The sequence below is a fragment of the Phyllostomus discolor genome, chromosome 4 (genome assembly GCF_004126475.2).
Source record: "Phyllostomus discolor isolate MPI-MPIP mPhyDis1 chromosome 4, mPhyDis1.pri.v3, whole genome shotgun sequence".
NCBI lineage: Eukaryota > Metazoa > Chordata > Mammalia > Chiroptera > Phyllostomidae > Phyllostomus > Phyllostomus discolor.
In genome coordinates this window covers 39,378,682-39,395,672 of record NC_040906.2, presented here as the reverse complement: position 1 = coordinate 39,395,672, position 16,991 = coordinate 39,378,682, and positions in this window count along the sequence as shown.

Here is a 16,991-nt window from a genome sequence, read left to right as displayed (position 1 = left end):
TATGGACATGAACTAAGGGGGAGGATTGCTGGAAGGAATGGGGGATATTAGGTAGAAGTGGTCAAAAGGGGAAAAATTTGGACAACTGTAATAGCATAATCAATAAAATATGTCAAAGAAATGTATAAAACCTTGGGCAAGTCACTAAACTACATGTCCATATTTCACTCTTTCCAAAATGTAGTCTCTGGCAGGGGTGTGCAACCTTTTGGCAAATCTGGACCACATCGGAAGAAGAAGAGTTGTTTTGGGCCACATACTAAATACACAAACACTAATGAAAACTGATGAGCAAAAAAAAGGTTTTAAGTAAATTTATGATTTTGTGTTGGCCCACATTTGTAACCATAGAGGGCCACGTATGGTCTGCGGGCCATGGTTTGGTCACCTCTGGATTAAAGGATTGGGGGGATGGTTTTAGTTCATATGTGGCCCAGTTCATATTCTATTTTGAAAGGAAGAATTTGTGAAAATTTTGTGGTTCAACAAACATATATCACATCATAAGTTTTCATAAAATAATTTTCTGAATGTAAAATATATAAAACTAAATTATTATAAACATATAACCATTCAAGTGAATAATATTCCATATTTTACCACAATGTTTGTCTATATAGATGAAAATATGTTAAAGTAGGATCATTGAGATATATTTGCTAGCATAGATACATACTTTGCTAACACAGATAGCCTGTTAATTTTTGGTCACATGTTATTAAAATTACATGTAATGAGAGAAAATTAGCTAACCCAATTTTATTCTATATATACAGGTATGAGTTTAAAAAATATGTATGGCCTACAAAAAAACTGCATATTTTACAAAATCCAATGGTCTCAGTATTTAATTTTTAGAATAAAAAATTTCCCAACATTTATTTTTGAAAGTCATTTTTAGAAACAATAATATTTGAAGCAGTTTAATAAAGCAACTTTAAAAAAAATTAGATTTATTGGGGTGACATTGGTTCACACAACCATACAAGTTTCAGCATGCAACTCAATAACACATCATCTGCCCACTGCATCATGTGCTTACCACCCAAAGTCTATTTCTGTCTCCACTCTTCCTCCCCCATTCACCTACCTCTACCTACCTCCACCTCCTTTCCCTCTGGCTACCACCACACTTGTCTAGGTCTATGTGCTATGTACATATACTTTTTGGCTTAATCCCTTCACCTTCTTCAATCCAGCCCCCCAATCCCTGCTCTCTGACAGCTGTCAGTCTGTTTCATGTATCCATGCCTGTTTCTATTTGGCTCATCAGTTTATTTTGTTCACTAGATTCCACATATAAGTGAGATCATATGGTATTTGTCTTTCTTTGGCTGGTTTATTTTACTTAGCATAATAATCTCCAGGTACATGCATGCTGTAGCAAAAGGTAAAGTTGCCTTTAAAAAAAAAATTCTACAGCTGAGTAATACTCCACTATGTAAATGTCCCACGGCTTTTTTCTCCACTCATCTACTGATGGGCACTTCTCTGTGTGCACTGTGTCACTTAATCCTCACTACAAAATAAAAAGTAAGTTTTATTATTCCCTGAAGAAATAAATGCAAATAGAGTTTGAATTTCGTGACTAAGATCTCATAGCTGCTAAGTGGGTAAGCTGAGAGAAGACTTCTCCAACTTTAAATGTGGTGCTCTGTGCCACTTTACCCCTGAGATCATAAGTTAAGGATATAATTTTGCCTTTTGCTGTGTAACTTTATTCAATATTTCAGCACTTATTGTCTACTGTAAACACGTGTCCCTGAATACCAAGAACTCTTAGTCTAGTGATAATCTTTCCAATTTTCACTGTAACTTGTTTTTAAACTTTTGGTACTTCTTATGGACATAGAATGAAGGCTGAGTTTCATATTCTAGTTTTTAGATGTCGAGCTTTAAAAACTCAGGTTGATTTAATTTCCAGACACGCATAAAGCACAAGGGTTTAATTATGTAGGTTTTGAAGACAACCGACGTAGAATGTATTCCAGCCAACTTTACTTAGTTAGGAATCTTTATTAAATCCTTTAAATATTAATTTCCTCATCTGTTATAGAAAGGATTGTATCTAACATTTAATACAATCTAACAAGGATTGTATTAAAACATTTGCTGTGAAAATTAAATGAGATTAGTTCACTTAAAGACTTCACATCCTGACTGGTTTATGCTACTTACTGATAGCTGTGATCATTGTTTTTGTTTTTTATTTTGATTTTATTTTTTAAAAGATTTTATTTAGTGTTTATTTTTAGAGAGGGGAAGGGAGGGAATGGGAATAAAAAGCAGAAAACTGTACTTGAGCAATGATTAAAATAAAATTAAAAAAAAATTAACACTCTCACTTCCTTCTTGCCAGATACTCCCTATTTCTTCTATCCTGTTCTTAATTTTTCCATATTATTTTTATTATATTGGTTTCCCAATTACTTCTTTTTAATACACTACATATTTTACTTATTTTTTTACTTTCTGTCTTTCTTATTATCTAGAATGTAAGCTCCAATGCCAGGGATCTTTATCTGATTTTGTTAATTGATGCATTCTAAATATATAGAAGATTCCCTATTCTTTATAATCATGTAATATCTATTAACTATTTGAGGCACAACAATGCTTTTACTGATGTCATTAAAGTTGTAAGCTAGCCCTGGCTGGCATAGCTCAGTGGATTAAGCTCAGGCTGTGAACCAAAGTATTGCAGGTTCGATTCCCAGCCAGGGTACATGCCTGGGTTGCAGGCCATAACCCCCAGTAACCGCACATTGATGTTTCTCTCTCTCTCTCTCTCTCTCCCTCCCTTCCCTCTCTAAAAATAAATAAATAAATAAAATCTAAAAAAAAGATCTATGACTCTTTAAAAAAAGACTTCATGTTTAAAAAAAAGAAAAAAAGAGCTGTAAGCTAAATTACTGTTTGCATCACTACATGTGTTTGGTTTATTAAATAACAATCAACAAATTGCATTTTTAGCAGGGTGTATTACTGCCAATAATGTAAAACCTTCTTGTCTGTTCTCCTACAGCCTCTTCTCACCTTCTCCACAGAGGCAGCCCCTAAATGTTTTTTTCTTCACTGATTTCTACCTAACACAATCTCTCTGCTATTCACTCATCCTCTCTCCAGACCTGTCTGCATTCTCCTTTGTACCAAACTCTACCCTCTTAGTTGGTAAATTAAATGTCCTAAAGAGGAAGTTCCTAGAGTTCCCTTCCCTGACCTTGGCTCTCTAAAAATATTGGTTTATGAATTGAATAGTCAAGTAAAAAAATTCACTTTTGTGGAGGATTTGAAATGGTGTAGGAACACTGTTATAATGTTGATTTAATTTTTGTATGGCTTTATTTAGATGCAGAGTATTTCATTCTTTCTTTAAAACAGTTATTTTATTCCCTAAATCTGCTATTCTGTTGTTTCAAACACTAGATGTCTCTCTACTGCCATCCTCACTTTGCTACTTGGGCTAGTCCAGCCTACAGTTACACTGCATTCCAGAGCAAGGAGACATTTATTTACTCTGGGGAGACAAGGGCATTTTCTATAATGTGTATTTTGTTTTTGGATGTCATGTGTCCATATAAAGACAATCTATGGTCTTTATCTATGGTCTTTTCTGATTTATAGATATGAGTGATAATACTATTTTACAAGTGTAAAATAGTAGAAAGACTATAGAATCCTTTCACATGTATTATTTCATTTTATCCTCACAGCAATCTTGTAAGCCAGGTATTATTGTCTCTAATTTTACAGTTGAAGAAACTGAGGCTCACAAATGTTACAGAACGTTTATAAGTTGACATAGTAACTAGTGACTTACCCTACATATTCATTCATTGATTTTCTGATTGTAAATCCATTGCTCTGTTCTTTGCATAAGACTGCCTTTGCCTAGATGAGTACCTTTAGATAATTCATTATTACATATATACTATGATGTAGTGTGGGTCACATACTTCCTTCCATACATTATAAGTGTGGACACACAAAATATAACCTGGACCATCTTTAATGAAGATGCTAGTTCTTTCCCTGTCTTTAGTAATATAAAATTAATATAGTTTATTGCATTCATTTCTTTTCATAAAACCCTGCTAGAAGAACAAACATCTTCCAGCTAAAACTTCTAAATTGGCTTACATGCTCAAATGATATCTAGGGGTGAGACTACCTCCCCCTCCCTTTAGTCTGAACCTTGGGTGACCCTGATTAGTGATTAGCTTTGAAGAGGCATACGTGTGAGCTTACATTCTTCAGTGTACTTTACTTGCTGCCAGGAGAAACATTTAATTTCCTGGTGGGAGAAAATTATCTTTAAAGGAAGAGTTCCACTCTTTCTATTGTTACTCCGAGGCTCTCTGATTGGCTTCAATCTCAATAAAATACAAATAAGAACTCCCTTAGATTTTGATTAAATAAATATATATAGGAAATGTTCCTTCTCATTAAGTTTGTATATTTTACATGATAGTAAATCAGTCCTTTTTTGATATGTTAGTAACACCCATGGATATTTTTGCCATTATGTTTTAGTAAAGTTAATACTTTATTACCATTCTTAAAAAACACAGTAAAATATAGAGAAATATAAAGTTAACTGTAACATTTGATCAACAGTTTTCTATACTTTAAAACTAGAGATTTTAAACTTGTATATAAAACTCTTACCTAATTTTGAAATGTTACACCAGGAATGAACAGAAGCCTGTTACTTTCTGAAGTTTAAAGTCCTGAGCACTTAGTCAAACTTCCAAATTTTCTGTTTTTATATAAGAATACATGTTGCTTTTGAATTAGAAAAGGAGACATATGATCATTTTATTATATAGGAAAGACATTTTAGATACAGGTGTACATGAAAAATTCTAATATTTATTCTTCCAGTTTTATGTTTAAATTATTTTTGCCACTGGCCAAGAATGTGATGATACATTATTTCTTGATGTTTCTTTGTTTGTTTTTCAGGTTTTCCATTTTCAGGGTGATCTAGATTCACATCGTTTTCTTTCTGCTTTTATAGAATGGATTTAGTTCTCCATTATCCAGCTGATAGGTAGTTTGCCTGGCAGTCAAGAGCACTGTGTTTGGAGACAGGCGGACAACCTGTGTTTGAATCTCCATTTATTGCTGATGTGATCATAGAGATATTGCCTAACCTATCCATGGCTCTGTTCCCTTATTCATTAAATCTTGATAAAAATACCCAGAGGGGCAAGATGTGTTGGAGGCATGAGTAGTAGTATGTGTGTAACATGTTTAGCTAAGAGCCTGGACTATGGTGAATAGTCAATAAATGGCACAGTTGTTATCAATGGTGCTTCTCTAGAAAAACATGTCTGATCCCAACATTTTATGTTGTTGCTATTAGCCAGTCACTAACAGCAGCTGAAATGCCTGTTCAGAGACATTACAGTGAAGCTAAGATAAATGTATATTATTCATATGCACCTATAATTTTTAAGGGAATACACAACAAAATTTTAATAAAAATACTTTAATTATCCTTCAAAGATCTTATTTTTAGGGACCTATAAAATATAGTTTCATTTAAAAATGATATATGTACATCATGAGCAAGTAATTTAATCAGCCATGCTGCAAGCATAGCTGAATTGGCACTTGCATACCCATTATTAGTCATTCAGTGGGAGTACATTCTTTACAGTAATAAGAACCTATTGGAAAAGAGATTGTTAGCATATATAACACCATGGTGTTGGCCTGTAAGCTAGCCTTCGAACTGATTGATTCAATAGGAAGATAGAGGAAAAGGAAGAAAAATAAATACTCATTATAGAATCAAGAGACAACAAGTTGAAAGATAAAAAAGAAACATGAAGAAAGGAGTTTAAAGACTAGAATGGACAATGAGAATTAATTTTCTATTAATGTTTTTGATGGCAGAAAATTTGATAATAAAAACTCATCCCTCCTCCTGACCCTGGTGGTTTTGTAGTGTAACATACGTAGAGAAGAATATTCTCTGTTCTTCCTTGGATTATCTTTTATGTTCCCCAAATAGTTCATAGGAAACAAAGAGCTGAATCAACAGTCTTTTGAGTATGAGGTATAAATGTTTGATATTACCTGTTAACCATATTTTTTGAAATACATGGTGTTAATAGATATGTTATATTGTGATTAATTGAATATTTTACTTTTAACTACAATATTTTTGTGTAATATTGCAATAATGAAAACAATAGCTTTCTAGACATACAATTGTCTAAAATGTAAGAACATGAGGTTTCATCTAAAGAAGGAAGGAGAAGTAAGTTTGACTGTTTAATAGTTTACTTTTACAGCTTCTGGGGATGTGTATGTAGTATTTTGGATGCAAATGGAATAGCGAAAAAGAAATTTTAATAAATAAAAAACATTTTTTAAATTCTAGAAGCATGACATAAATGTTTTATTAAAAAGATGACTTAGTAAAGATTATGGATATAATCCTTTCTTTTAAAATGATTTCCAAATTTATGATATAAAAATCATCAGTTCTAGCAATTTGAAAATGTTCTATTCAAAAATACACATTCGAGTTTCTCTTCTTTCTCTCCCCTCTGACTCAAAGTTTACAAGAAACTGAAACAAGTCACATTAGTTGATTGTGATACTTTATAACTAACTTTCCTTTCTGGAAATGGGGGTTCAAAAGCATATTGAGACACAAATGAAATGACTTAGATGACCCTGATCTGTTCTTCTGTGATTTTCTTTGTTGACTTCATAATGACGCTTGCCAAACACTTTTTGGGAGGAGTCCACTGATGAAATAACAGGAGTTGAAACCTGCTTGTTCAGAACATGGCTTTAGCTACAACTGCTATTTTCTCATTTTCTTTACTTGAGAAATTCAACAAAGGTTAGCCAGAGAGCAGGAACCCAGTTTTGGAGACAACCACGATGACTCGAAAATAGTTATAATTAGTTTGTGTGGTGTGTGTGTGTGTGTGTGTACATGCATAAGTGTATTTACAAGGTTACAAGTAACATTTAAATTTAAAAATTTTTAAACAAAGTTTATTTAATACCAAGATGGGATTTCCCATCATAGAGATTTGATTTAAGAAGACTGGCCTCAGAGCCTGTCTTAACTGAGATTGCCATAACAAAGTACCACAGACTGGGTAGCTTATAAATATTGGAAATTTATTTCTCACAGTTCTGGAGACCAGAAGTCCAAAATAAGGATGCCAGCATGGTTGGGTGAAGGCTCTTTTTCGGGTCATAGACTTCCCATTGTAGTCTCACATGGTGGAAGGAGGAGGAATCTCTGCAGGGCTTCTGTTATAAGAGCACTGATTCCAGTCTTGCAGGATCAACTCTCATGACCTGAGCACGTCCCAAAGACCCCACCTCTTAATACCATCACCCTGGGCATTAGGATTTCAAAATATATTTTGGGGTAGGAAACACAAACATTCATATTATAGCAGAACCAAAATTTGTAACTATTTCAACAATGTCATTGATTTCAAATCAATGATAAAAAGTTAAATATATGTATATAAATTTATTTAATATATTGATTTTATCCTAGACTAGGAGCAAATAAGGCATTAACCATATAGCTTAGGGATATAGTAGGCTATACCATCTAAGTTTTTGTAAGTGTACCCTATGATGTTTGCACAATGATGCATTTCTCAAAACCACCCCATCATTTAAGTGCATATTTATAATAAATGCTAAACTAATGAAATTTAACTCAATTTATATTTAAATCCAAATTTATTTATTAAAAGATAGGCTATTGCAGATAGAATTTATATATCCAGTTATGTACTATTTATAAGACATACACCTAACATGATGATACAGAAAATATTGAAATGGAAAATCATATGCAGGCCAAGATGAACCTAGCTAAATTCAGTTTCTGGTGATACTAATATGGTTGTTTTAAAATTACCATAGTATTTTTGTGAATATAGTTTTTATTACACTTGAGTAAATGACAAAGTGTGGTATTTCTGGGCATGCTATGATAAGTGTATGTTTAACTTCATAAGACATTTTCTAGAGTGGATGCGCCATTTTGCATTCCAACCTACTATGTAAGAGAGTTCCTGTCACTTTGTGTCTTTGTTAGTACTTGGTATTGTCATTTAAAAAAAAAAGACATTGTAATAAATGTGTATTTGTATCCCATAACTTCTATTTTCATGTTATCTTTTTTACATCTACAGGATTCAATTTGTTAAGTGTCTTAGTCTGTTTAGTCTGCTATAGCAAAATACCACAAACAAAATACTTGGTAGCTTATACACAACAGAAATTTATTTCTCACAGTTCTGGAGAGTGGAAGTCCAAGAGACAGTGCCAGCAGATTCTGTGGTGGCTGGTGACAACAGCCCACTTTCTGGTTTACAGAGGGTGCCTTCTTGCTGTGTCTTCACCTGGTGGAAGGGTCTAGGGAGTGCTGTGGAATGCGTTTATAGGAACACTAGTCCCATTTGTGAGGGCTCCACCCTCATGACCTAATCGCTTCCCAAAGGCCTTGACCTTTTAATATTGTCACACTTAAGAGTTAAGATTTCAACATATGAATTTTGGGAGGAAGCACACATTCATAATGTAGCATTGAAGATTGCTTAGCTTGTGTTCATGAGGGACAGTGTTCTGTAGTTTTCTTGTGACATCTTTGGCTGGTTTTGCTATCAAAGTGATGTTTGCTTTAGAGCATGAATTGAGAAGTGCCCCTCCCCCCTTCTATTTTTACAAGAGATTATGTGGAATGGGTATTATTTCTTTGTTAAATACTTGGTATAATTCATCACCGAAACCATCTGGGGCTAGAGTTTTCTTTTTGGGAAGGTTTTAAACTACAAATTCAATTTTCTTTTTTTTTCCCACCCAGCTTTGTTATGCCTAGTAGTGACCTGGTACATAAAATATAACCTGCTACCTTTCTACATTCAGGTTCAGTCTTCTATATCCTTATGTATTGTGTATTTGTTATAGACTAAATGCTTGTGTTCATCTAAAATTCATATGTTGCAGCTCTAACCCCAAAGTGATGGTATATGTTAAAAATTTTTATTACTTATTATTAACTGTGGATGTTTCTGTTTTGTTTATCCATTACTTTTAAAATTCACATATAAATGAAATCATTTTGGTCATTTGTGTTTTTCATGGAAGTGGTCCATTTCATTTTAGCTATGGAAATCATGGATATAAGACTTTATAGTATTTTTAATTATCCTTTTAATACCTGTGGAATCTGGAGGAGTTCCCCCCTTTATGTTATTTATATCATTGATTTGTGTTTTCAATCATTTCAAAATATTATCAAGTTCTCTTGAGATTTCCTCTATGATGTATAGGTTATTTAATATTCAAATACTTAGGTATTTTGCAGATATTTTCTGTTACTGGTGTTATTGAGAACCTAATTTATATGATTTGAATTATTCTAAATTTGTCACATTTTTCTTATGGTCTATCTTGGTGAATGTTCCATGTATACTTGAATGTCAGTGAGGTCAATTGGTTGATAGTGTTGTTCGGGTCGTCTGTGTCCTTGCTGATTTCCTTCCTACTTTTTCTGTTATATGTATTACATGTTTACACATTGAAACCTTTCCACAAAATGTAATTTTTGCTTTCACAAGTAGTGTATATTTTAAACTGAGAGAAGAAAAATAGTAAGTTACGGTTATCTAGATAGTTACCATTTATCCTGCTTTTGCTTCATTCCTAAAGTTTCAAGTTTCCTTCTGGTATAGTCTCCCTAATGAAGTCCTCTGAGTTTAAACTGTTTAGAGGTTGCTGAGATTCTTGAATTTTTTTTATAAATGTATGTTTTTTTTTTCACTAAAGTTGCAAAAGTTATTCAGCCATTATGTTGAAAATCATAAACTATTTAAACTGAAAAACAAGCACAAGAGAGACTATAGCAGAAATTATACTCAGAGGAAATATTTTAACCTTAGATGACTGTATTAGAGAAAAAAATGAGAATTTATTAGTTAATTGTTTAACTCAAGAAGTTAGAAAAATAGTAAACCTTTCAAAAGTAAAAAGAAGTAAAGATGATAACATAAATGAATCTAAGAAACCAAGCCACAACAGAGAGAATCAGAACATTATAAAGCTTATTCTTTTAAATGATTAAAAAGTTACACAAGTCTCCAGCAACATTATTCAGAAAACACAGAAATACTCTACATTTTCATATTAAGATATTTAATAGTAAATTATTCATTTATGATTTATTATAAAAATATAGCTCTAATGTACAATTTTCTAGAGAAATACCAAGGTCTGTGAGAAGGTATCCAGCCATGTAGTATGAAAAATAGAGACATTTATTGAAGGAGACACAAGATACAAGAAACACTGTACATAGGACAATGATACCACAGTCCCCTTCAAAGTAGGTACTTTGGGACCTCACACAGTTCTGCCCAATTGTTCTCTCAGCTGCCCCATAGTATTTTCCTGAATCTCTTCAATGGTCTGAAATCTCTTTTCTTTCAAAGGTGATTTTAGTTTTGGGAAAAGCCACAAGTCAGAGGGCACTGAATCTAGGCTGTAGGGGGGCTAAGTCACCTGGGTGATTTGATGTTTCACCAAAAAACTCTATATGACATGTGATGCATGAGTGGATGCACTGCTATAGTGAAGCTGCCAATTACCAGTTGCCCATAGCTGGGGCCCTCTGAATCATCTGAATAGTTTCAATGGAGGAATGTTCAAGCTTAATGAAAAATTTGATGCAGATTTGTTGTTCTACTTGCTCAGACCTTTTGAATGTGATGGCCACATAGTATACATGCTCACTCAATAGCGTCTACCACCCCCACTGACTAGTACAGCGAAGTCATCATTGTTCATTCATGTGCATTCCAGTCCACTCTCCTTGGCTGCTAGGTTACATCAATATCGTGCAAACCATTTTTGTTTTATTAGCAATGGCTAGACATTTCCCCAACAGACCTAGTATACCTTACCAAAGTGGATTCAAGAGATACCAAGAAAAAATGAATATATTTATAGGCATGAAGGAAATAAAGCCAGTTAATGGTAAAAAAAAAAAAAAAAACTACAAAAAAGTTCTAGAAGCATGGGCCCCAATTACTGCTGTGTTTTTATCAAGTTAGAAGGGAATAGGTAGCTACTAAGTTTTTAAATTTTTTTAGAGAAAAGAAATGAAAGGAAAAGTACTGTCAGTTTGGGACACTTACTAGCCTATTTCCTAGATAAATGCCTAGAATTCTCATTTGCCAAGTAGAAATAATGACCAAAGTACCTACCTTATTAAGTTGTAATAATTCAATGACAAAAACCCCACGAAACAATACAATGAAATGCTGAAAACAGTGTCAGACACATAGGAAGTGTGAAACAAATGTTAACTATTTTTTTAAAAATTATTTTTAAGGTTCCCTAACCAGAAAAGACCAATGCATAAAAGGAAAATCCTATTCCAATACATTAGCTAATTATATTTAGCAATGTAGTAAAATATATCATTATCACTTAGTGTGCATTCTAGGATTTAAAAAATGATTTAACATTAAAAATTAAAAATATTGAATATATAATTATATTAATAAAGGAGAAAATTGATTGATTCATTAGACACAGACACCCATGTGATAAATACAGCTTTCATTCATGATGAAAACTTTTAATAAACTGGGAAAACAAAAAAACTGGCTCACCAACCAAAGTGTGTTTACCAAAAACCTGTAGCAAACAGTATTAGAGGAAAAATTTTCTGAAAGTTTCATCATTATTGTTGGGAGCTAGACAAAAATCATATAGGAGTTTGTAACTAGCATAATAAAACATGAAAAATAAGTAAGGTGAATGAGCACTGAAAGGGAAGAAACCAAATGATCATTATTTGCAGATGGTAAAATATAAGATGCCATAAAAACACATTATTTGAAGTTATAAGAGTTCAGCAGGTTTCTGGACACAGGATCAATATATAAAAATCACTGGAATTTCTATTCATTCCCAACATCCTTAAACTATTATAGGAAAAAGACCAAAATCATAAATTTTTCCTCCAGATTGTAACACAGAAACCCTACCTGAGTTTCCAGCCTGCTGGCCTGTGAAATTCAGATTTAAGGCTATAGTGTCAACTCCTACCTCTGTTTCCAGCCGGCTGGCCTACCTTATGCATTTTGGACTTGCCAGCCCACACTATCTTATGAGCTAATTTCTGAAAGTTAAATCTCTCTCTCCTTCAATTACTCTCTCACTCTTCCTCTCCATCCTGCTGGAACTGTTTCCCTGTAGAACCTTGATTAGTACAGCTTGCTGTTAGCCCACTGAATTATGTGATCACCAGTATCAGAATTTTCCAACTGTTATAACACATCCTATGCATACAAACTTAGCAAATACATAGGAGATGGTAGATAGTGGGTGATCAGGACAGTTTTTATGCATTGAATAATTAAATTACATTTACTATACAGATTGGAAAAGAGTTACTTATATTTGAGATTTGAAGTACACAAATGATTCAGTACAGCCTAGGCTTAATCCCTCTATGTGACTCTCTCCCTGTAGCTCTCTACCCTTCCATGGCATATAATGCAAAGAACAGAGGGCAGTGGGTAGGAGGAAGCTCTTTGTCAAAAAGGACCATCCTGATGGGAAGAGAGCTATAATACACATGAACATGTAGTAGTACATATAAGGCTACTTCATAGAGTTTAAAGGAAAAACGAAGATAGAAACTGAATCTTTGGGATGTCAGCTGTCAGTCATCAACAGGAGAAGAGAGAAATAATTTTCTAGCTTTTGCAAGACCTGGAGGTAAACCAGTGGGGCCTCCATACATGTTCAGTGTGTGTGCACTGAAGTAGCGGTCGTAAAAAAAGGCTTTGGACCCACTGCAGGAAAAAGGAAGATGTTAACAACTCAGCCCTTTCCTTCTCCTTGTGCTTAAATCTTTCTCTGTGGTTTATTTTGTGATCTAAACACTTGGGAGGTGATTTTTCAGAAAAGAGGAATTAGAATGTTTGCAGAGGGGAGTCGAGAGTGAAGTTGAATAATAATTGCAAATTTTAATTGGCAGAACACATGATTTACCAGGGTTTCCCGCACACTCAGTTCTGCCAATAAATATATGAACTCAGTTTTTTCATATGTGAAATAAAGGAATTGGATGTCTCCACTAGATGATTTCTACAGTCTCTTCCAGTTTATAAATTCTATAAAAATGGACAATGCAGAGAAAAAATAGTTCAGGTCCCTCATACTCCCTCATCCACAGAACAAACAATTAAAATTTGGTTTGTTTTTTTTTCTTATGAAGAATGCTTGATACAAATAAAGAGCAGAAAAATAACTTTTTTCATGCACTAAATTAACAAAACATTGCTCCCAATAGACTATGGTGTCAGTCAGAAGTTTAATGACAGTATGACCTTGGATTTTTAGCTTTTCAAATATAAAGCAAGGTTTATATTGGTTAATTTAAAGGAAAGCCTTCCAAAATATTCAATTTTAACAGGGAAATGAAATATTGTTTCAAAACCTTGTTTTTTGTTTTCTGCCTGTACAATTTTTGAAAAGTACAATAATTTTTTATGAGCCTTAATTTCTTCATTATTACATTATCATAACAACTTCTTATAAAGGTGGTTATAAAGATTAAATGAAGCATTATATTTGAAAGTTGCTAACATACCCTGAACATACGCTAAACTCTTCAAAGCCTTTTCCTCCTTTCTTTTTCTTTATTCCCCACTTGACGCTGTATCCATCAAATTTTCTCTTTTATCAAGCTAGAAAGCTGGGAGTTACATTAAATTAATATATTTAAACCATTGAAATATTTATGTCACCAATATTTAAAAATAGAAACAGTAAAATATAAAATATTAGAGAGCATTGCTCATAGTGAAGGTATGTAGTATTTTGTAAAATTTTTGTACCATTAAAATGTATGTTTGTGCCCTGGCTGGTGTGGTTCAGTGGATTGAGTGCTCACCTGTGAACCAAAGGGTTGCTGGTTTGATTCCCCATCAAGGCACATGCCTGGGTTGCAAGCTACGTCCCCAGTGGGGAGCACTCAAAAGCCAACCATGCATTGATGTTTCTCTCCCTCTCTTTCTCCTCCCTTCTCCTCTCTCTAAAATAAATAAATAATTTACAAAAATGCATGTTTGCATATGGATAGGCATGAGGGAGGGTCTTCTTGGTGTGAAATGTATTCTTTTGTGTGGGTTACCATAAGGATGTATGTAAAACACTGTCCTAGGATAAGTTGTCTCTCTCCTATGTTTCCAGCTTGTCAATTTTACTTCCTAAAAAGCTTTCTGTTCTGTGCCCTCTCCTATATTCTCCCATTATTACTGCAGTATCTTAAGCTCTAATCATGTCAGTTTCCTTGTCATCAAACTTCCACGCTGACAACTGATACTCAAGAGATTTTTGTAAAGTGTATATCTAGAGCACCTTCTTACACTGTACACAGGAATAAATTCAAAATAGATAAAAGACTTAAATGCTAGACTTGAAAACATAAAATTCCTAGAATAAAACACAGGCAGTAAAATCTCAGACATTTCTCTTAGCAATATTTTTTTTTTGTTATATCTTTTTGGACAAGGGAAACAAAAGAAAAAATTAACAAATGGTACTACATCAAACTAAAAAGATTTTGCATAGCAAAGGAAACCATTAATAAAATGAGAAGACAACTGACTAAATGAAAGAACATATTTGCTGACACTTCTGATAAGGGCTTAATACCCAAAATTTGTAAGAAACTTATAAAGCTCACCCCCTAAAAAACAAACAACCCAAATAAGAAATGGGTGAAGAACCTAAATAGACACTTCTCTAAAGGGGACATACAGGTGGCCAATAGACATACGAGAGGATGCTCAATGTCACTAGTCATGAGAGAAATGCAAATTAAAACCACATTGAGTAATCACCTCACACCTCCCAGAATGGCTATCATCAGCAAATCCTCAAACAAATGTTGGTGAGGATGTGGAGCAAAGGGAACACTGGAGCACTGTTGGTAGGAATGACGACTGGTGCAGCCACTGTGGAAAGCAGTATGGAGTTACCTCAAAAACTTAAAAATGGATCTGCCTTTTGACCCAGCAATTCCACTTCATAGAATATATCCAAAGAAACCCAAAACACTAATTTTAAAGAATATATGTACCCTTGTGTTCATTGCAGCAATGTTTACAATTGTCAAGATTTGGAAGAAGCTCAAGTGTCCATCAGTAGGTGAGTGAATAAAAAAGCTGTGGTACATTTACACAATGGAATACTACTCAGCCCTAAAAAGAAGGAAATCATACCTTTTGTGGCAGCATGGACAAACCTGGAGAGTTATTATGCTAAGTGAATTCATCCAGTTAGAGAGCAACAAGTACCATGTGATTTCACTTAATTTGTGGACTCTAATGAAGAAAATAAACTAACAAACAAAGTGGAGACAGGTGCATTGATAGAACAGACTGATGACGCAGACACTGGCCCGCAGTGCCACGTCATTATGGATAAAATGAGACATTCACACAGACTACTGAGTTGGGCGGAGGAAAAGGGATAGCCTGGCTTCTCTCTCAAGGGGAGCAAAAGCCTCAGCCCTTGCTCCAATGAGCTTTTATTGTCTTACTGGGCACATTACAATATCCTCATTAACTATGCACAGATTAGCTTTAGGTGGTTACCTTTTAGAGAAAACAAAGGAGCCAATGCTGCTAATCATATCACAGAAGAGGGATATTTGCAAATGAAAAGGCAAAAGTAGTTATACTCATCCTTGGAAGGTTTAGCATGGATTTTAGGAAGTTGCTTTGCAGTAAATGTCCTCAATTCAAGGTGAGAAAGTTTTAGCAGAAAGCAAGACTCATAGTGGCCTAGGTACATTGCAGGCCTGATTCCCCACAGGAAAATCTATCTGTGGGTGTGGGTCCTATGCATCCCTGAGTGGGAGCTTGGCCCACGCCACGCAGAATGCAGAACAGTCTCCTACAGACTGACACTTGTCAGAGGAGAGGAGGTTGGGGGTGAGCAGGGTGAAGGGATTAAGCAAAGAAAAAAAGAAAGACTCATGTACACGGACAACAGTATGGTGATTACCAGAGGAAGGGAGATGGGGGCAAGGTAGAAAAGGGTAATAAATAATGATGGAATTAATCTTGACTTGGGGTGGTGAACGCAATACAATATACAGATGACATGAGGAATCTTATACTTGAAATCTATATAATTTTGTTAACCAATGTTATCACAATAAATTCAATAAAAAATAAAATATATATCTAAATGATGTATATATCTTAAAATGAATACTAATTTTTAGGGTGAGAGGCCAATGTTTAATCACCACCACATGTACTCCATTTCAGAATATGGCTGTCAAATAAATGAGTGTCTCAGACAACTTATTGGGTCTTCCATGTACTGTTCTTAGCCTTGAATCTGAGGCCTGCCTCAAATTCAGGGATAGTTCCTTCCTTTCAGGATTCCACTTTGCAGTGCCATCTGTTCTCTGGTACACATCATTTTCTTTCTGTCCCCGTGCCTCTCTGAAACTGTGGTGGGAGACACCAGTGGGAGCCAGCTTGCCACATGTGCATGCACCAAGGACACATTCTTGCGTGCGCATTTTGTTCTCATGCATGTTGCCATGTCTGTCTTTGTGTGTGTGTGCATGTGCATGGTGAAAAGGAGGCATCCATCCAAAATGAGGGATGGGAGCAGCTCAATGAATGCCTGTCCTCTGTCTTTCATGGAAGATTCTGCAAGGTTTTCTACACTTTTCTCAGAAAAACTTCAGGTGGTACTGAGCTCTAGCTACTAATAGTGGTGGTCAAAACCCAATAAAGCACCCTGAATTTGGCTGTTCCCATTTTCCTGTTTTACTCAGCCTTGTCCCCTTTCTTTGCTCCTTGTGGAATCATCTTCCAAATATACTGTCTGCCCCAAACTTCTAGTTTTGGGCTCTGCTTTCAAAGAGAAACTAAACTCCCTTTCTCAAT